At 45.9% G+C, this 22,942-nt stretch overlaps 1 long non-coding RNA gene across 1 annotated transcript; it reads left to right on the top strand.

The window, feature by feature from the left end:
* The first annotated feature begins 314 nt into the window (after positions 1 to 314).
* Positions 315 to 12,766, top strand: LOC143511614 (uncharacterized). Its single transcript, XR_013130193.1, has 3 exons — positions 315 to 652; positions 1,232 to 1,429; positions 12,665 to 12,766. It is a non-coding gene; the product is annotated as an uncharacterized LOC143511614 (long non-coding RNA).
* The last annotated feature ends 10,176 nt before the right edge of the window (positions 12,767 to 22,942 follow it).

Genomic DNA, 22,942 nt, shown 5'->3' with positions numbered 1-22,942 from the left:
GAGGTCAAATGTCATAACACAAATATTTTTAAGCTGCAGGGACATACTTTAAGAGCTAATGTTCCTTAAAATGCCATCCTCAAATCGGCTATGATGGCAGAACAGCAAATAATTTATAGGCCACTTTTCAATTATTCAGCTGCAACCTCGAAATGAATTTATTTGGCACTGCTTTCACTTCAGGGTCTAATTAACAATTTTAAGTAAGGCAGTTTTATTTTGTGACCCAGAAAAAGAAACCAGGCTACAGCGAGAGCAACCCGCATCGAACTATTCCGCAAATGTTTTTCATTAGACTTCTTCAACTATGATGGGAAATCAATGTTGGGTTGTCTTAGCGCCAACGATGGACAATTTGCAGTGTGTTTGGATGCAGCGCGGAGCCGAACCCAGCAGCGCTGTGCTGGCCCTTTAACGAAGTCACTGTGTGGCCCAACTAAGTTTGGAGAACAGTGGAGGCAGAGGGAGAACTGAGGAATGGCGAAAGGCACCAGTGACTTTATCACAGACCTTTGACGCGAATTAGACCGACGGTTCATGGAAATCGTTTGTAAACCCGTATTTGTGTAGCGCGGTGGTGCCAGTGGGATGTTTTTGTTTTACACAGAGCGAATAACAGGATGGTAATTGGTACCGAGCCAACTTAACTCGGGTGAGAGTTGTTTATTTATTTATTTTTTTGCTCGCCTCTCCATCTTCTCCGAGTAAGTTAGTAAACGTTTCGAAGGTTGGAGGGCCGAGCCGCACAAACTTAGTCCTTCACTACGTGAAGTGTGTGGAAGTGAGGCTAGCTAATGTGATAAAACGACGAGGCCAGGTCCAGAGACGTCGTTAGCTAGTCGTGTTAGCCGTCTACGTTAGCCACTCTGCGTACTTAACCCGGGTCATTAGCAACCGGGTCGCTGGGACCGGTCCGCTCTCTAATGGCCGCTGGTCCGTCCTGTTCGACGTTTCCACAAGACACCTGATGATAACTCACATAACTTTAGTTAATCTGCGGCTCTAATCTGTGTCTGAGGCTTACAAACTGATGGGTGCGACAAGGCAGTAGCCTTTTACACGGTGATGCGTTAACCCTGGTTTAATCACCTGGGACTATTTATTCTTTACTTCGGGATGAAGTATTCACACCCAAACGAACCTGCCCCCTAAAATGTCTTTTAACGTGATTTCAGCAGTTCCTAACGGTCCGTGTAACGTTATCTTATCTTGTCTTGTTTTGTTTCTGCAGCTGGAGGCAGATTCAATGCGAGGACCAGTGAACCTGTGAACACAACGGTACACCAGGTGTAGAAACAAACAAATAAACAAAATGAAAGTTACAGTAACTTTCGGACGCACTGGCGTGGTTGTCCCGTGCAGGGAAGGATGGACTGTCCGTGACCTTATTCATCAAGCCACACAAAGATATAGGAAACTAATTGAACAGGTAAGATGATTTTGTTTTCATTTTTCACGATTATAAACAAATAGAAAACAAATGCACTCCTGTCCTGTACCTCTAAGGGTGTTTTACAGTGCATCAGGACAGATCATATCTACTAGGACAATATTAAACCATTAACAAAATACATACAGATAATAACTACTACTTTGTATTGTCAGGGAACTTAAGTTGTATAGTTCAATCACGAATCAAACAGAATATGGACCTGAAACAGTTCGTTTTGGAAAATCAATGTTTAAATTGTTTAGTCTCTTCAGCATCTGTATTGACATTGACTGTAGTTATACTTATTGTAACATTACTGAGGAGCAAACTCAGATGTGCGCAGGTATCAGGAACTTGACATTCCGAGGGCTGTCGGCTTGGTCGGTGTGACTTCTCTCCGCTGCGTTAAATGCAAACGAATGCTGAGATGCGTTGGCCACTGGCTCTCCAGAGCCATGACCCTTGGACTCATCATCAGAACCCTGCTCTGTTGCTTCTCAGACTCATATTGGCTCCATTATTTAAATAGCCCAGCAGTCTGAAAGGCGCATGCACTCCTCTCCTCCACCGTGTCCCTGTGGACTGAGGGAAAAGGCAGATCGCTCCGTCCTCATGCACGAGTCCCTGGTCTGGACCCTAATAACAGGCCCGGCATCTCCTCCTGCGTCTCTGTCAAGCCGCCGGGTGGAAATGAGATCTCAGATTGCCGCGAACCTTACTGGGCCGGTGTTATTGTGTGTTATTGCTCCGTCTTTAGAGGCGGCAGGCTGACCGATGGGGAGACTGGCTGCCCCGGTGCTTTCTCTCTGATGCGGGTCTATAGTGCTCTGGGAGGCCACTCTGTATTGCACCAGAAGCTAATATTATACAGTGATATTGGAAGGCTGGGACTACGTAACAAGATTGCCCTGCGTGTTTAGGAGAGGTTTTGGTATGCTGGTATTGTTCTCTTCCTGGGTGAAATGGAACAGATGGGTATGTGATGTATGAGACCCCATCAGCATGGTTTATAAATACCCTAGTGCCCTTACTGGGGTCCCATTGTGAGCACAAGCTCATATATACTGTGTGTGTCCCAAAACATGTCATTGTGGGCACGCACTCTGTGTGCGTGTGCATGTGCTAGCGCGGTGTGATTAGCTGTTAGTCCTGGCGGAGCAGGTGTGTGGGCCGCCCGTGTGCGAGCTGGACTTGCGCTCGATGGATGGGGCTGTCAGGGGCCAGTGTGATTGGCTGCTATCTCCTGGGTCCCATTTGCAGGACGCGGGAGCTGTCTGATACAAGCCCACACAGATTGTCTTTACCCTGACCTAAGTTATTTAGGGTCAGAGAGAGGAGAGGACACACTCTCTTACACACACACACACACACACACACACACACACAGCCACTGGTTTGACTTGCACACGTACCAATCACAACCTTTTTTCTCTACCTGTTATATATATACTCCAGCTCAATCTCTTTCTTTCACTTTCTTTTCCTCTGTCCATTTCGCGCGCGCACACACACACACACACACACACACACACACACACACACACACACACACACACACACACACACACACACACAAACACAAACAATTGGTCTCCTGTAGCCTCTCTCTGATTCTTACCTTTTCCCCAAAACACAGATTTGGCTTACATATAAACCTTATGATTGGTAGTGGTATACAGCACAGAAGCACTGGGTTAGCACATTACCCTTGATAGAACTCATTATACTGCAGTATGGCCCATCAGTCCTGGCTCCACTCCACTATCGATCTTAAGTGATCGATTGTTTTCATTACTGTTTCTGTTCGCCTATGAGGCAGTATATGAATCAGCATATGAGCTAGTTCTGACAAATGCCCCTCAGCCATCTCCTGAAGCTTCATTAACAGAGTTGATAATCATAATGTTGAATTTATTCATGAAAGCAGGGCGTCTGTACAAATCATGTGACATGATGTCATTCCTCCATGGCTGTGTTTTCAAAAGGAAAAAAAAAAAATGCCATATTTATTCAGTTATAATCTTGAAGCATTTAAGCTTCAAATTCAGTAAGTAAAGTACAGTCTGTTAGCAACTGACTTTGTATCAGAAAATACATTTGTATTGCATGTATTTGTATTATTATCTTAAATAGATGTCCATGTATTTAAGCACAATAACACACAGGTAGTTACATATGCACCACCAAGCATGTTCCCACTGGAAAGTTCTTTTACATCTCAAATGTTCCCTTAACAAACCTGGCCGTGCTGGGTTGCACAGCAGTGTGTAAGATACTGCTTGTAGACCTCTGTATCACTTGGGCTGTTCTGGTGTGTTAAAGTGTATGGAGTCAGTGGCGTGCGAGAGCTCTGCTTGTGATCAGCACTTCTGCCTATAGACAGCAGGAGCGTGTGTGGGGATTGCGGTCGCCTATTCTAATCACGCAGTGCATTCTCTACCTCATAAATGATCTGTTTCCTCTTTGCAAATGAAATCCCTATTTTGCCTCAGCCTGTCTCATAATGAGCCTGAGTACCTTGATCCATCTAGGTCTGCCTTTAGATTTTTAACACTCTCTCCAGCAATAACCCCCCTTAGGCCTGTGGTTTTCTATTGGTACATTATGTGGCCTGACTTTTCATTCCAACCTGATTTGTGCCATCTGTCTTCTATGTAAAGAGTAGACATTTGTTAATGGTTTAATTTGCTATAGGCTTATTAAGTTGTTGAGATATGTAATTATGCTTTTGTTTTAATAATGAATCCATCTCCTCCCTAAATGTTTAGGATTTTGGTGGTAATGAGATGGGCTGATTCCAGTGCTGAACTGTGTAATGTTCTTTATCTGAACATTTCACCCAAGCCTTTTTGTCCTTTCACTGATCTTAGTCTGCATCTGAGTGCTATAGCTCCGCATGCGGCCCGGTCTGCTCAGAGACCTCCCTCCCTCCCTCCCTCTCTACCTCCCTCTCTCCCTCCCTACCTCCCTCCTCATTTGGTTTATTCTCCTCATTTGGTTTGGATTAGTTTTACACGCAGCGTGATTGATCTTTCGGCATCCGTGCCTTGTTGCTTTACAGCTGCGTGACTCGTCTGGGTGGCAGTAAATTAGAGGTCCTGGCTTTGCGTGCCGTATGTGGCCAAGGGCAGCGCTTAGCCGGGGATCAGTGCTTAGAGCTTCTCTCCACCATCCTCACGCCGTGAGTGCAGACAAGTCATTAAAGACCAGATCTCAGCCTCCGCCGTGGCAGTCTCAACCGCCTCAGATCCTCTCTTTTTTTTTTTGTTATGGTAATCGGAGACGTTTTCCTGCAGCTGTGTAATTATGTATTTACTGTGATTTGGGATTACAGTGAACCAAGCAGTGGCCTAGATTCAGTGGCAGTAATCCCCCACTCCTTTTTTTTATTTTTAAATGCAGTCACATGAATTTGTATGAGTGCTGTCACTTTTAAGAAGCAGAATTACTGCTTTAAGGATTTGCTCTGTTTTGTGTGTGTGTCTGTACTGTAGCCCTTGACTGCACTCTTGCTCTCTTTATTTCACTGTTTGGTAGTCTTCAGAGAGGTGTCTCCAGTGACCCAGCCATGTCTGTTTCCTGCGGGGGGACAGTGCCGCCTATGATCTAGAGCCAGAGTCCCGTGAAATATTCAGGGTTTGGTAACTCGTAGTGACGCCTGAGAACTCTCCATGTCTCCCAGCCATTGGCCTGAGGCAGAAAGGGAGCAAGCAAGGAAGAGAGCAGAGGGGAGGGGGCGTGGGGGGGGGGGTGTAGGGGAGGGGGCGTGCTCCATGGACGTGCGGAGCCCCCAGGACTGGAGAGGGATGGGGGAGGGTCCGGTGGAAGTACTCGGGAGTCACTCAGGATGTTATCAGCCTGCATAAGAGCGGCCGCTTAATTACCCGGCCGAACGCAGGTCCGGCCGCTCTGCTGTTCTTTCATTATGCGCAGGAATGCCAGGCGCCGGAGCGCTGAGCTAGCGGCACGACGGGCTGAGGTCATCGAAATGCCTGGCCCACCTCCAGCACAACGATAACAATTAGCGTGCCTCCCCTCGGAAAACGGAACTCGTTAGCCGCCAGTGTTCCAAACAAACCACAGTAAACCACCCCACTGCCTGTAGGAAAGCAGCCCAAAGTTTGGTCTGCAGTAAACAGGCCCACTGACTTCACTAAATTAGCCCAAAGTAACTAGCCCACCACTTAGAGTAAACTAGCTCACTTCTCCAAACAAATCTTATGCATAGAATAAACATGGCCCACATAATATCAGTTTACGGCCTACAGTCTTCCACTCAGTAAACCACCTCACTACCAATTGTTAACCAGATTAACCAGAACCACAGTACACTAGTACCAGTACCAGTTAAACCAAATGATTATCAGGCAGCACACTCCCAGCAGTTAACCAGATCATGGAAAAGCAGACTGCTGCCTACAGTTCACCAGCCTCCCATAGCAATGTTGAAGTCGGTATAGGTTTGGTATAGCTTTGCTGAATACTGTCACTAAAGCTTGTGTGTAGCTTCGCCTCCTGCAGAACTGTACACACACAGATAGTTGTTCATCTGAGGCCTTTGACAATCGCTCAACCCTCTCTATCCAGCTCGTGAGCGGTCTGCTTCTGATCACAGAAACGCTGCTGTCCGGATATCGACCGGGCTGCAGAACCGGTTCAGCACAGCACTAACGGTGGCGTGAAGGTGCAGATGTGCCAAGCTCACCGGGCACAGCGGTGTTGGTGGAGTTTTTAAAGACAAGAAAGAGGGAGAGGAGCCTGCTAGCTGATCACTGCCACCGCCATGCGCAGATGACCAAAATGAATGAAGCTATAGAGCACGACCAGGTTTGCCTGTGCAATGTGAAGCTATGATTCATCGCTATGTTCATTAGACGCGTGCACATGTAAGGTGTGTGTAAAGGATGGGTCTTTGTTATAAGTAGCTGGGGAGCGTATGCATTGCCTTGCACACCATGTATCATTATACTGCAGCCAAGGTGCCTCTTTAAGGCAAGAGCTGTGTCATTTTAAATGAAATTTTGATATTTCCCCCCCCTAATGAATCACATAACCAGTGAGCCATAACTCAATATGACTGACAGAAATTGGAGTGAGTAGCACACTGTCAGTCAAGCGTTCTCTGCATGTAGATTCCCCTTCACTCGAGACCACTGTCAAATTGCATGGGATCCCTGCGCAATTTTTGGAGCCGAATGTTGGAATACTTCGCATAAATAGCGATTCTCGGGCAGCCTGGTTTCACTGCTTTCATGCTGCTGTGCTCTTTGACTGTCTTTAGACTTGATAGATACTCTGTGGGTAATCCACTGTGTTATTTGATACCCTTGTCAGTGTCTTCGCGAACATTCCTGCAAGTCTAGATCACGGAGTGAACTGGGGGATTGTAAGGACAATGGCCCCTGCCTCAAGATATTATTGCATAGATATGGGGACACTTACTGTGTGTGTGTGTGTGTGTGTATCTGTCTGTCTGTCTGTCCAGCACACAGAGTTTGAGCTGAGAAGACTGACCAGATGTGCTGTCTGCATACGCACCTCCCTATGCCTGTTGGCCTCATTTAACTACTGATTAAACCCAGGCACATGCATTTACGTACACACACACACACACACACACACACACGTGCGCGCACACACAGCCACTGTGCTTTGCAAATATTAATTTCATTTGTGCTATACCACATAAAAAACGTATCTCATTTCATTCAGACCATTATGCAGCTCATAAGAGAAAATGAGGTGGAGGAGAGAAATCACCATGTTTATTAAACTCAAAAATGGTATTTTCATATTTGACCAAGAAATGCAGGGATGCAGTGCGAAGGTGGGAGATCATTCTTGGAGATGGACAACATCTCTTATTGTATCATTATCATTACCATCACCATCATCATCACCGTTACCATCATGGTTGCTGTGTAGGAGTGCGGTAATGATGTTGGGCTTGGTAATGGACCCCTGGCATCTAAGACAAAAGCGGCGGCGCAGAAGCAGCCGGAGTCATGCTGCTCACCACCATCAGCGGGAAAATGACGGGAAAACGGCGGGAAAACAGCGAGCGCCACACAGATTCCTATCATTTCATTACACGTTGGCGCCCGGGCAGACGCCCTCATCCTCTCATCATAGAGCAGGAAATGGACCTTATTGTGGCCTCCTGCATGCCGTCCTGAGTCTCTCCTCTGGCTGGGGTATCACTGGCACAGGGCAAATGTTGGCTGTCCCTTGCCCTCTGCGTGGCCTATCTTCCTGGCCTCTCGTCTCACGCTTCATCCGACAACTCCAGGCATGTCTTGCTGAAATCAGCTTCGAGTTCATGGCCCGTGACACCTATTGTTATGAGAAGCTGTAGGCCAAATTGCTTCTGTTGCCTCTCTGCTGTTGCAGTGAAAGCCTGCATTCAGTCCAGAAGTCTCACGTCCTTAGTGTTACGTGGAGTGGGCATGAGACGTATGTGTTTGCTGAGCAGAGTGAAAATTTTTAGGAGCAAATCCATATTCGTTACGATGGACGTTAAAATGGTTCATGGTCAGTTTATCAACAAAAAGGCGTCCAGAACACACAACATGGCTACACAAACAACAGAGACTGTAGAAAACATACAACAGAGCATGAACAAAATGAATGGAGGCTACGTACACAGAGGCTAGGATTAACACAATGACTAGCAACGATGAGCTAAAAACACAGGGTGCGTATACACAAGATAGCGAGGACTAACGAGGAACTAAACGAGAGGTGGAAAACTAAACGAGGTGGCACGGAAAACAAAAACAAAGCACATGGTGAATGAAAACAAAGAGGTGAATATTTTTTCCCCTTGTGTCTCGGTATTGTCTCTGCTGCTGTTGCACTATCCTACGGACAAGACTAGTATGTATTTGTTTTAGGCAACTGCATGTAAGTTTTAACTGAAGGGATGCTACATTTTCAGTTCAATTACAAAACTTGATGTGGTCCAAACTGAAGGAGTGTTTTCTGAGCTGTGTGTTCATAGAGGGAGGGAGAGGAAAAAAGACAGACATTTAGCTGGCTAGCTAAATTGATAGGCTAGATCTTTATTGATCTTGACAGAAATTGCAGTCTCACAGCAGCAAGACATAAACTGCACATATACTTACATAAATTATGCAAAAATAAGAGTGGAGAGATGAATCAAAGAAGTGTAAAAGTGAATCTATTTACATTATATGTAAACTAATAAAACGATTTGTGACATTAGCGTAAGGTGTTGCACTAAGTAGCACGAGGTGGATTAAGTCCCAGGCACCAGAACTAGGACATGCAGTAAATCCTTGTCCCCACCCTCAGGACACCACAAGGCCTTACCGACAGCTGTATATGCAGCTCTGTGCAGCTGATACTGTGCAGTTGTACAAGGTCATGCATCATACACGGATTGTAAGGAAAAACGTCGACTGGGAAGGACTTTCTGATTGCATAGCTTTGTCACAAGTTGCTAAGATGCAAGATACAGCCATAAAAGTATAGCCAAAGGCTTCTTCAGCTTGGTGAGCCCTAATGTATTTAACAGCTTCAGCTCCAGATGAGCCTAACCCTAGGTGACTCAGTTATGGTAGAATGGCAGAATATCTGATAGCACAGCAGTACTTAAAAGCTTTCTACATTTTACTACCAAGAAATATGGTCAATTTGGTTGTGAAAATGAGTACATTGACTGAGAATTCCGCTTTTCTATTTTCTTACTGCATTTCTTACTATTTATCCATGAAGCCCCTAATGTGTTATAACAAACTTGTCACAACACTGTAAACAGTTTGGTTGGGAAGGGTTGAGTTGAGAGCTTGGTTGAGAAGGGTTGAGTTGAGGGCTTGGTTGAGAAGTGTTGAGTTGAGGGCTTGGTTGAGAAGTGTTGAGTTGAGGGCTTGGTTAGGAAGTGTTGAGTTGAGGGCTTGGTTGAGAAGTGTTGAGTTGAGGGCTTGGTTGAGATGGGTTGTGTGGAGGGCTTGTTTGAGAAGAGTTGAGAAGGGTTGAGTTGAGAGCTTGGTTGAGAAGAGTTGAGAAGGGTTGAGTTAAGGGCATGGTTGAGATGGGTTGTGTGGAGGGCTTGGTTGAGAAGGGTTGTGTCGAGGGCTTGTTTGAGAAGGGTTGAGTTGACAAGGATTTTTGTTTTCCCCCATTTCCCACATTATTTTCCTGACCACTCTGAGTTAGGCGGGACTATATTGGAAGTCGGTGAAGGCATCTATCCTTACTCTGAGCATGGACAGCACGATTTACCCTAGTTTTAAAAAAGTTTTTAAAAAGGTGTGGGGAAAGATCATTACATTTGAATTTGTTCTTTAACAAATGATGGGTGGTGCCACAGCTGCTGATTGCTGAACTGGGAATAATGACCTCACTTCAGTATTACCTCGGGAACAGACGATTACTGCATCCAGTCCCATTCTGCTCCACTCCAGAGCCAAACAGCATTGGATCCAGATCAGTTGCTGTCATAATGGCGGAGGACTGTAGAAGCCATTCCTGATAATGGAATGGACAATGACGTTTTCATCTGCACAATTTTAAGTTTGTTTTCCTTCACTAGAATACATAAACACATTCTTGGTTCTGATCTGCATTGAATTTGTTGAAAGGAATTGAACTCTCCTGTGAACGGAAGCTGTCACGAGAAGGTGCCAGCCCAAAATAAACAGCCACAGCACCGAAGCTCTCCGTGAAATGTATTCTGAGACACAGACTACAGGCACTTTGTCTCTAAAAGACAAGGAATGTAGTTTTGGCTTTGTGCAGTCTGTTTACAAAAGAGAATGAACCAGGAGCTGGAGTTTATTCCTGACACCAACTCCGATGTTCAGCGTGTGTCTATTATTAGGCTAATATGTTAGCATCTTCCACCCACAATAATAAGGCAGGCTTTAAAATGTATATGATGATGACAAAAAAGGAAGCGGTTTCATGCCAGTATACATTCTTGACTGATGTATTAACTTGATGTAGCTGTAAAAGTGTTAAGGGTGCACTAGTCAGATACCGTGTGTGGATGGTTCACTCTCCTGATGCCGTTGCCATAAATAGAGTAAATAGCAGATCAACAGTTCAGCTGTGCCTTGATCAACAGATTGCTGCGTGTTCTGCAGTTGGCCTCCAGTTCAACTGATGCTCTAAAAATATGGGAGAATACTCTGCTGTGAACATCTACATATCTGCTTCCTTAACCAGAACTGTCTTAATACCTGGCTCGATGTAATATTGAGGTGGATGTTGTTTGTGACTTTTAATCAGTTGTCTACCCGCGCTGATGTCACTGATGTGTTCACAGAGGAAGTACTTCTGCTCTTCCTGTCTCCAGCATGGCATGGTGTTGTCTCTGGGTCATGTGAGTGCATGGGTTTTCCCAGGTTCCATGACCACACTATATTCACATGATCATCTCTGAAAGTTTCTCGTCTGATAACTCATTTTCCCCTTTTAACTCCTGGCTGACTCTGGCAGACACACCTGTTCAGAAGGTATCATGCATTAGCCAGATGTTTCCTCAGTAACAGAAATTATTCTTTGAACATTTGTTAAGTAAGATGTGTCTGCAAGACAATATTTCTATGCTAAGTCACGGTTTGTCATTTTGGTTTTAAGTACTGAATTCTTTGCCAAGACGAGCCAAGTAATTACAAAGTGTTGCCCCATAAGTATGAGCTTTTATTGCCTTAAGGATACGTAAGCAACGTTTTGTGTTCTTATTAGATGCACGTTGTAATTACAGTTGTGAAACTCCTTGTTTGAGGCCAAGATCGCACCGTCACCCCATCACAAATACTTTCTTTTCTAACATGCAGCATACAAAATACTAATATTACTTTTCATTCCTCCTCAAGCTCAGCTGGCTGGTGGATGCCATGCCGTGAAGGTTTAATTGTGCAGCTCCGCTGCGGTCTCCCCCACTGGGAGAAACTCTGGAGCGCCTCAGCAGCGGTGGCCACGATGGGCTGCTCATGATCTTCAGCTCTGCACGTTCTCTGAAGCCCACCTGTAGGGGCTGGTCGTCAGCTGTGTAAATAAAGCCTATGTCTGGGTGAAATGGAATCTCTAAAGTTTCTTCAGCCCTGGCAGCGTGATATGGCCAAAGGCTCCGTAAACTGCCAGAGCAAAGAGAAGATGAGATTGTAGTTTTGTATGTTGCCTCTTTCATTGTGGAAAGTTTGGAGATTCAGGGATGGCCAGATATTGAACGAGTGCAAAGGGTATTTCTCATGATTCCAAAATGTGATTTCCAAAATCATAGACATTTGTTTGGATATTTTGACATAAAAAATAACAAGGAAAATGCCAAACCTATGTAATAACACGCGTTATTATGCTGTAATTACCAAATGTCGACTAACTTGGACATTAGATTCTTTGAAGCAACTATCCTACATTTTGATGACTGCTTTGAACACCCTTGGTGTTGTTAAGCAGCTAACGCGGCACCTATGATGCTTCTCCATCAGTCCTGAAGACTATATATACGGTTTTCAAAATATTTTCTTAAGAAAAAAGAACTGATGTTTCCTCGGGTGGCGAACACATGACTCGCCCCAGGAGCACCATCTTGTGAGCTGACTTTTGTCAGCCGCCTCAGAACAGGTGCTAATGATTAGCGGGTTAGCAGAGGGCAGTCGGCGCGTGCCTGGCGAAGAGGAGAAAGCTAGTGTACTTTAGCATGCAGCCAAGGAGCAGCACGTCAGACCCGCATCAGCAGATGGCTGCGAGACCACAACAAGAGACACTGTTGGTGTGTGGGGGTGTGAGCGTGTTACAAAAGGACTTCAAGTCATTAGTTGTCTAGTGTGGCGGTCTTAAAAGGGTGTTGGGCTGTCCTCTTTACCATTGCTGTTTGATTCAACTCATTTTAATGTTTAATTGCTTGTGGTTAGTGAACCATTTTGGATGCCCCAATCCTGAACAAAACGAAGCCATTTTTCTTCACACAGGACATGTATAGAATGCTAAACTCATGACAAAACACTTAATATTGCTAACCGTTGTTAGTGGCATTCTTCCACATTTAGATGTCAGATTTTAATGCAGAGCTAAAAAATAAACTTTTGAGTTTTAGATTTGTTCACAGGTGTTTGTGGAAACCACCGTCAAAGCTTTGAGTAAAGTCTCTTTGATTAGCACCATGGGAACTGCCTGGGGGAACTGTTTGGTAGGACCTGATAAGACCCGTCAGCCTTGTCCTCCAGCTGCTGTGGATATCAACTCTGCCTGTTTGCTGTACAGGAGGGCGACTTCCTGGTGCGGACCCACCACGTGGAATACTGTGACGGGGGAATCCTGGACCCCGATGATGTGCTGTCTGACCTGGTAGAAGATAAGGACAAGGTAAGACCCACGGACTCTGATGACTTCGGATATCACTGTGGTTTGTGTGGCCTCTGACTGGTAAAAGTCCCGTTCAGTCCCGTACGATACCGAGTCCCGCCGATGGCCATCACGGACACCTGTGTTCTAGTTTGAACCTGCCTTCTCTCCACAGTATTAGCCTGACTTGCATCTGCTACAAAGCGCGGCACACAGAAGCGTTTATCAATTTCCCCCCCTCGCACGCCAATAATTTGCGGACGGCACCTCCGAAAGGTAACAGGGCCTTCCCAGCATCGGATAGAGGCGTGTCAGGGTGTGATAGCAGAGAAATATCTCACATTGGGAATTGGCGTCTACTGCACTGGGAGAGAAATGGTTTAAAAAAAGAGAGAATGTCCTGTGACATTTGAGACAGTCCATCTGTGTAGTAATTTATGGCTATATAGCATACCTTTTCCTGGGGAATTCAGTTTCATATGGAAATTTGAACCTTTCCAAATGCTGATCCTTTTCCTTTCCCCAGTCATTTTCACAGCGATGGCTGCGGCGGCCGTGTGAGCCGGGCCCGATCGGCGGCCCCTGTGTGACGTTTGTCCGCTCTCTGTGCTCCCGCCGCTACTGTGTACCGCATCGTGCGGACACTCCAAGCTCAATAACCCAAAAGGGCATTTTCCATCTGATTGAATTTACTCAGGTGTCCTATGGCCTATCATATGTGGAGCCTTTGATTTCCCCCACGCTAATTAATAGGAGGGAAGGAAGCAGGCCGTGTGGGCGTGGCCTCTCTGGGGGCATGCGTTGCTGAGATGTTGCCTCATGAGCGCAGTGTGTGTGGGTGTGTGTGTGAGCGATTGGCCACGGGCAATGCAGCCTTTTCCTAAGCAACAAGCTAAAAAGTAGCATTTCACTATTTAAAGATTAATAGTACAGCTCTTAGCCTTGAACACAAAAGAACCCGTACTTTTTTTACTGAACATTTCTTCATGTTAATCGATTCATGCAGATAAAAACACATTTACTGTTTGTGCGCACATATGCACACGTGATTCGGTTCTGTGTGAGCAGGAATTAGCTCATAAATCCAGGGTGGGATGTGGAATGCGCTTTCTCTGCGGCCACGTTGCTATGGTGACAACTTTCCCAAATGTCACAGCCAACATTAGCGTTTCCTGTTGATCCAGGAATTCATCACTCCCTAGTCTCGGTGTAAATGCACTTTCTTCTGTGAGTAGCTGCTCTATATGTAGTGAAATAAAATGCACAATTTTCTCTCGCACCAAATGAATGGTTGACTCAGGATTGCACTGTTTATTGTACCTAAATGACCCTCAAGCTGAAAATCATGCCACAAGCAGTCGGATCGGTGTGAACACATTGAACACGGCCTCAGCGTGGCGTGTGTCTACACCACTGTGGGGTCATCTCAAAGCTTGATTTACAGGAAGTGCTCGGAGCGCGTCAGACAGCCCTGCAGCTCTCTGACTCCCTGGAGCTGACGGCAGTTGCCTGTGACCCGTTACCCACAAACGCTGCGTGTGTAAGGGGCTCACTGTAAAGGAGACAGCACGTGTGCGTGAGTGGTCGTTTGTGTGCATGACTGTGTGTGTGTGTGTGTGTGTGTGTGTGTGTGTGTGTGTGTGTGTGGGTGTGTGGGTGTGTGTGTGGAATGTGTCAGCTGTCGAGGTGAGGGATCACTGCTCCTGTCATCTCCAACACGACCCTCGTCCTGGTAATTACCACGTCATCTCCTCTTCCACAGCGTGGTTAGCATAGCTCACAGAGACACTCCTGGGGCAGCCCGGCCACTGCAGAGTCACGCATACAACATGCACTCAGACACTGGCTCTTCTCCTGTTAGACCTTAATTCAGTCCTTTATATAATCACACACACACACATCCAGACACTGGCTCTTCTCCTGTTAGACCTTAATTCAGTCCTTTATATAATCACACACACACACATTTAGACACTGGCTCTTCTCCTGTTAGACCTTAATTCAGTCCTTTATATAATCACACACACACACACATCCAGACACTGGCTCTTCTCCTGTTAGACCTTAATTCAGTCCTTTATATAATCACACACACACACACACATTCAGACACTGGCTCTTCTCCTGTTAGACCTCAATTCAGTCCTTTATATAATCACACACACACACACATCCAGACACTGGCTCTTCTCCTGTTAGACCTTAATTCAGTCCTTTATATAATCACACACACACACACACACACACACATTCAGACACTGGCTCTTCTCCTGTTAGACCTTAATTCAGTCCTTTATATAATCACACACACACACATTCAGACACTGGCTCTTCTCCTGTTAGACCTTAATTCAGTCCTTTATATAATCACACACACACACATTCAGACACTGGCTCTTCTCCTGTTAGACCTTAATTCAGTCCTTTATATAATCACACACACACACACACATTCAGACACTGGCTCTTCTCCTGTTAGACCTTAATTCAGTCCTTTATATAATCACACACACACACATTTAGACACTGGCTCTTCTCCTGTTAGACCTTAATTCAGTCCTTTATATAATCACACACACACATTCAGACACTGGCTCTTCTCCTGTTAGACCTTAATTCAGTCCTTTATATAATCACACACACACACATTCAGACACTGGCTCTTCTCCTGTTAGACCTTAATTCAGTCCTTTATATAATCACACACACATTTAGACACTGGCTATTCTCCTGTTAGACCTTAATTCAGTCCTTTATATAATCACACACACACACACACACATTCAGACACTGGCTCTTCTCCTGTTAGACCTTAATTCAGTCCTTTATATAATCACACACACACACATTTAGACACTGGCTCTTCTCCTGTTAGACCTTAATTCAGTCCTTTATATAATCACACACACACACACACACATTCAGACACTGGCTCTTCTCCTGTTAGACCTTAATTCAGTCCTTTATATAATCACACACATTCAGACACTGGCTCTTCTCCTGTTAGACCTTAATTCAGTCCTTTATATAATCACACACACATTTAGACACTGGCTATTCTCCTGTTAGACCTTAATTCAGTCCTTTATATAATCACACACACACACATTTAGACACTGGCTCTTCTCCTGTTAGACCTTAATTCAGTCCTTTATATAATCACACACACACACACACATTCAGACACTGGCTCTTCTCCTGTTAGACCTTAATTCAGTCCTTTATATAATCACACACACATTCAGACACTGGCTCTTCTCCTGTTAGACCTTAATTCAGTCCTTTATATAATCACACACACACATTCAGACACTGGCTCTTCTCCTGTTAGACCTTAATTCAGTCCTTTATATAATCACACACACACACATCCAGACACTGGCTCTTCTCCTGTTAGACCTTAATTCAGTCCTTTATATAATCACACACACACATCCAGACACTGGCTCTTCTCCTGTTAGACCCTTTGTTTTAAATTCAGTCCTTTATATACACACACACACATTCTCGACCCATGATTCATTTTGTAGGTAACATGTTTTAAACATTTGTTGCTCAGACGAAATACGTCCTGGCTGCTGAGAACTGTCAGAATTGCGGTGAGATTAGAGTGAAAAGGTAGAACTGTGATTACACAGAGCGTGAGAGCATGATTGCGGGTTATGAGCATAATTGAACATGGCGTCCATCTGAGAAGGACAGAGGGGACAGGTCCACTGTTGTGAGGCTCTTCTCCACACTGTGGCTGGAGTGAGTGAGGCCGACCATCCAGTCTTCATGAAATTTGTCAGTTAATAGCAGATCAAAAGGTCTGTTAATAACCTTTTTACACATTTGTATTACTGATTTTAAATTTTTATAACTTTAATATGGTTGTGAATGTCTGTTCACTGCATTGTTTAACCGCGTCTGATTTTTGGAGCTTTTTTCTTTAATTTCACCCCAGTAAGTTTCCACAGTGTTTCAGGTCCTGTGCTGTCATGGCGTTCTGTGATTGGTCTACTTTCTTTGTGGGAATGACATCTGGCCGTAGGACGAAATGTGCACGCTGACCTTTTTTTTCCCAAAACAGCCTTTAGACACACGCACACACTGTATGTGTTAATTGTGTCCCCACAGTTCTTAATCATATTCAGATGGAGGCATAAACTGGTACACGAGAAAACACTTTCTCAGCAGTAACCGAACTGAAAATGAAATTAGAATATTCATCTGGGTCTGTGCTGTTGAGAGCAGGATTGCATTGCTGTTCTGCTGGTGTATGCCAAATCTTGCATTTGACTCAGTCTGATCCAGTTTGACGTGGGACAGCGGTGCAGCTGAAATGGAAAGACTTTACTCTCTACTGCCCTCTAGAGCCACGTTCTGGTATCTGTTGTCACGCTTTCATCTGTTAGCTTGTACAGGAAAGAAAAGAGGGGCAACCCCCCCCCCCCCCCCCCCCCCAACTTTAAACACTTTTTCCACGTGTGTTATGTTTTTATTTATTTATTTATGTTATTCAGTAGCATATTTACAATTTTTCATTTCTCCTGGTCTTTCAGAAACAGCCCCAAAGCTGTGTTTTAAAGGTTACTGCGTAATGGAGGCAAAGGGAAAATGGAGTAACGCGTTTGAATAATATTGATGTGTGTGCAGAAGGTTAATTAAAACCCCCAGTCATTCATCATGGGACGGGGGCAGGAAGGCAGGCCGAGCGTTCCTCAAATCAATCACCCACACTGGGCTTTCTCCAGCGCTAATACCCAGCCTGTGCCCTCGCACTCACTCACTCTGTCTCCCTGCATCCTGCTGTGGCAAAACGGCCCAGTGTTCTGCTCCGTATCTCACGGCATCTTCCTCATCAGAGCGCCTGGACGTTTAGTCTGGGGCTTGTTCTGGACGGGCAGCTTCACTTGCATAATTTAACACTAGGGCGAGAGTGCCAGTTTGCCCCGCCCACAGCCCCACCCCCTTCAGCCCTCCCCCACGGCCTGACATGCGGTTCGTCGCACGGTGACTCGATTCGTCACCTGGCGTAGGAGACGTGTTGTGTTTTCGTCCTCTTCAGTGGCGTGTCTCGCTTTTGCGTTACGCCGTCTCCCTCGCCGACCTGGGCCGTCTCGGACCGGGCACGTGCGGTACTGGAAGGATGGACCATGGAGGGAGCGAACCTTCATTGTGCTTCAGTGAGACACTGGCATGATAGATGGCCGTTTGTTTTAGGGCTGTCTAATGTATTTTCCTGACGACGTTCTTATTCCAAACCGTGCCCTTCTTGTGGTGACTACTCTGTGGCCTCTTGCTCCAGGGTTACCTGTAGATTGTATCATGGTGGACACCAGCATAACAATGTCTCAGGTAGCATGGACAGGCATTCTGATACGTTCTCAGGATTCAGGAGGGAAGCCATTCCAGAGTTGATTGAGTTAAAATTGTGCATTAAAAAAAAAAGCATTTATTTATTTATTTACAGTTTTCACATTTAGACTTATCTCTGGTAGCTTTGAACTTATGACAGCCTGGTAACTGCCTTAGTTATATTACATGTGCAATTACTGTTTTATTAGAGGAAAACAGAATAATCCATTACCTCGAGGCAATAACAGGAGACAAGAAATGAAAAATTCAGCATCTAATTCAAAATCTACTGCACGGTCTAAAAGTCTGTGTCTGCTACCAAGAACTATGTTTATTTCATCCTGGATCAAAAACGAATAGAACTTTACTGTGTTTATTGTTCAATAATACATTATTTAAAATTGAGAGAAAGGAGGCTTGGTTTTAACTCTTTGATTCCTTGTTTGAAGCTGAAATGGATTTGAATATCCTCCTTTGGCATCGATTGCATCGTTCTGAATGTGGAGTATATTACTCAGTTGCTTCTAGTCATCACCAGGTCCCACCTGCTGGCTAGATCTGTGCTATCACATGGCGGCCTTCCTGCAAAGACCTACCACCACCCACCCAACATCGCAGGACAGCAGGGCATGCTGGGAGGAGAGTGCTGACTTAACATGACCTAACAGACATCTGCAGTTGGCTGCTTGAGCCTTGTTGGCCTTGTATCGCCACGTTTCAGTGCTGGGTAGCATCCTAGACCGTGGGGGGGGGGGGGGGGGGGGGGGGGGGGGGGGCACCTCTATCATTTCTGCTCCTGTTATTTCAGTGGAAACGTTGGTGTTGGAGATTGCACCATGCCACAGTACTGAAGGTACGGGTTAAGGGACGGCACTGATCTCAGACAGGGGTTCCTTAGACATCTACTTCCTGTCCTCTTGTATCTGGTGACCTAGTGTGGTGACTTTGGACCCGTATGGTCCTGGCATCTCCCTGCCGCCTGCTGCATTGTCCTGACTGTGTTACAGGACGGTGTTACAAGACGGTGCTACAGGACTGTGCTTGTGATCCATATTCTCCTGCCTTTGACAAACATTGGAAATAAGTGGGTTTTATTTTTAAGTTTTTTGTCCTTTGTGGTTGGGACCGTGTCCCCAAGCCGAGACTGCAGGCCTCACCACAGTGGGCGCCACCCCCCCACGCCAAACGCCTCTGGGCAGGCCGTTCAGTAACTCCAGTCCTGGGGCTTCACTGCCTGCGTCCCCTCCTGCTGCTCCCGGTGCAGCACACCTACTTGAGCTCATGATGGGCCCGGTAATGGACTGGTGAGTTAAAGCAGGTGTGTTGGAGCAGGACGTCTCTGTGCAGCCTGAGACTCGCTGACGTTCTGCGTTTGTTGATTCTGGCTGTGCTACAGGACCACTGCTAGCCCGTGGGCCCTGGACATAGACGTGAAACATTATGTGAAACATTAGCAGTTGGTCACAGTTTTAACTCCCATGAGAGTCTGTGCCTGCACTCATAAGCTATTGAGATGCTGAGACACATTTTAGCCCCAACACTTCTGAAATTACCTGAATAAGTTATGAAGAAGTTATTCTCCAGGTTTTTTTTATTGGATAAATTGGATTTTTTTCTTCTATTTCTTTTTTTTTTTTTTTTAGCATCTGACCTCTTTCCAAACAGGTCTCTCTCTATCCTCAAGAGCATACCTCAGAATGTATGGTAGGAACAGGTGCTTGCAGGGTTTCCCCCCCTCCTGGGTCAGCTGATATCTGGTGGGAGTTTAGTGCTTGCTGGCCTCCTGGAACTGATTTCCTGACAAGTCGTGTCTTTGTAGCTGCACCCTCCTCCCTTCACCGGCTGAAGACGAGCACACTCACTCGGGGTGTGGAACGTTGGTTTTGGATGCTGTTCAGAGGGCCCGTCTTGGTACAGTATGTTTGGAACAAAGGCTTTCACGAGAGTCGCCGCGGCTCCTTTGGCCCGCGTTTGGCGGGGAGCGTCGGAGCGGGCGAGCGTGCAGAGTCTTGATGATCGAACGCTGAGAAAAAAGCTCCGACATTTGGAAGGATTAGAATGTCTGCCGGTGCTTCATCTGGAGAGCTCAGTAGAAATTAAACACTCAATACCCCCACAAATCAGTTCTCACTAGGACTGCACTGAGTGACTGACTGAGAATGAAGCAAGCGTGTGCGTAAGCACGTGTGTGTGTGTGTGTGTGTGTGTGAGCACTATTTAGTCAAAGGATAACTACCCAACCCTACTGTTTTAGCGCTTTCAACTGCAGCTTTGTGTCTTGGATTTAGATGAGGCTTATTCTTTGAAACTGATTACAATGAGGCCTCTTTAAAATCTCACTTAATGCTTATTAAATAGGTTAATCAAGATTAATTAACTGTCATTCTTGGCTCTCAGCAGTGCTGCTCTGCGGTGCCGGGGTCGAGTAGTTCGGGCTCTGTAGACTCTGCAATACCGAATGTGGTTTGATTTGATTACTGAGCTCGCCCATCCAATCGCCATTAACCCCCAGCAGGCCCGCCGGCCCATTGGCTGAGACGGTGCGTGAGCTGATGAATATTCAGCAGGAGCTGATGGATTGAATATAATGAGTCGCAGGCAGGCAGGGATGACGGCTGCTCAGACCTGCCCCAGCAGGAGCCCACGCCGCATGGCGGGAGGAGAGAGGCCATCTTGTTCAGTCAATTAAGCGCTGCTCTCCCTCCCGGAGTCCCTCCGGTGTGCCGACCGCCCCGGCAGTAAATCGAAAGATTCCTAAAAAGCAATCAGCTGTGACCGTCCTTAACCATCTTGCAAAGGCGAGAAAGAAATTGCCCTTAAAGGACTTGTGACCCGGTCCCAGCACACGTGTGCGTGTGGTCCCTCGGTTTTAATTTATGGCCTTCTGGTGAGGTTAGGGATGAATATTGACTGGCGTTGGCGTGCTCTGCCGCTCCGCGTTGTTGTTATTGTTCTGTGGCTTTAATTTATCATCAGCTCAAGCGAAACTGACGCGAGTGATTTGAGGTGGGGTGGAGCGGGTGGAGCGGGTGGGGAGGTGGGTGAGAGTTTACTCCGGGTGTGAACTCTGATAATGGAGCCGGTATGGCGCGGTCACGGTCCACCAGCTGGGGGAATGAACGAGGTCGCGCTCTCCCTGTCTCTCTCCCTGTCTCTCTCTCTCTCTCTCTCTCTCTCTCTCTCTCTCTCTTTCTCTCACTCCCACTCAGAGGAAAGTGGGGCTTCAAGAAGCAGTTTGATGCGAGTTGCAGTGGATGTGGTTGTAGGATAGCAGGCAGCGGAAGACAGGTATGATATGCTTAGGTGAGCCGCGGCTTATCTTGCAGGTCACTGGCAGAAAGCAGTTTCAACCTTTTTCAAGTCAAAAAAAGCGCAGCACAAATCACTTTCTCAAGACTGCCGTCATTTATTACAGGCTGAACTTCCACATTTGCTGAGAATGCCGAGCTCTCTCCAGCTTTGCTGCAACAGCTCACTCCTTCCTGTCTGTTTCAGTCAGTTGTTTGCCTAGTTATTCTGGTGGGATCCCCACTTGTATGATTTGGGGCGTGTGTTTTTGTAAACCGTAACATCTGGCCAGTGGTGGACAGAGCCGGCGTGTAGCACTTGTGCTACGAGCTGCGAAGGCTGTGTGTGCTTTGGGGTTGGTGTGTGGGTATGTGTTACTATTGTGTAGTGGGTAGGCCGGCATAGTGACTAGCGTCATAGACAGTGAGTGACAGCTGGCATGTTGGATGGACAGGATTCTGCACTCCAGGGGTCTTTGTAAGCAGAAGTATGGTGTGTGTGTGTGTGTGTGTGTGTGTGTGTGTGTGTGTGTGTGTGTGTGTGTGTGTGTGTGTGTGTGTGTGTGTGTGTGTGTGTGTGTGCGCACGCACCGCATCATTGTGCAGTCTGCCAAGCGTCCAGACAGAGGATGCTTTAGTATGTCAGGATTGAGGCCAGCACTGGTGCTCAGTCCAAATCCTCTCTGGCTGCCAAGCTCTTCCATTCTGCTTATGTCCACTACTGAAGATCAGTGATGTTTGCACTGCCGAATGCTGAGACCAGAGACGGACGGAGACGGGAGTGTCTGAAGGCTTCTTTGATGTGTTGTGGTGACTGTTTATAACGGACATTTACAGACAATGTTATTTCTCATTATTGTTTTTCATTCTCCGGTTGCTACTGTAGCAAGACTGCAACTTATACAACCAAAAGACTAATGGAAGAATTTACTGTCAGCTACACAAACGTCTTCATCTCACTTTGTGTTCACCGTTATTAACATTTTTGTAGGCCCCTCTAAGGGAACACGCCTCACCATTTAATGAACTGTCGGCCCAGGCCGGACCTCCCCCAATATGGAAGGCTGAAAATTACAGTAATTAAGAAATTAGGAATGCGATTTCACAGAAATGCTCTAGGAGTTCTGGTCCTATCACACGACTCCACCTCTCTGTGTGCTAGGCAATTAGTCAGCGTGGCAGACATTATTAATGCAGATAATTTGTAAATAATAGTTGAGCGTTTTCACTTTGTGCAGCCGTGCATCAGAAATCTGCTTTGTTTTTCCCCCCTCAGAGACCTCCATGTATCTCTGTCCTGCCTGTAAGAACATTCTCTTTATATACTGCCTTTGTGGGGTTAATTGGCGCTAATATAAATGTCTATTAAGCTTCAGGAGGATGTTGGTTGAGAGGTCGTTCAGTGAGAGGGATGGTAATGTCTTTGGGACCAAAGTTACCTTCTTAGTCCGCTTTCTGTGGTCCTCCGCAAAACTGCATGTCATTTCCAAGATGGAAGTGCTCTTTAAACCAACCAAATTAAAAATTTGTAAACATTCTGGACAATTGTTTTTCCTATAAAGCCGTTAAA

This window comes from Brachyhypopomus gauderio, chromosome 4 (assembly GCF_052324685.1).
Source record: "Brachyhypopomus gauderio isolate BG-103 chromosome 4, BGAUD_0.2, whole genome shotgun sequence".
NCBI classification, from domain to species: domain Eukaryota; kingdom Metazoa; phylum Chordata; class Actinopteri; order Gymnotiformes; family Hypopomidae; genus Brachyhypopomus; species Brachyhypopomus gauderio.
The sequence above is the reverse complement of the archived record's forward strand: the minus strand, read 5'-3'. Positions and strand labels throughout refer to the sequence as shown.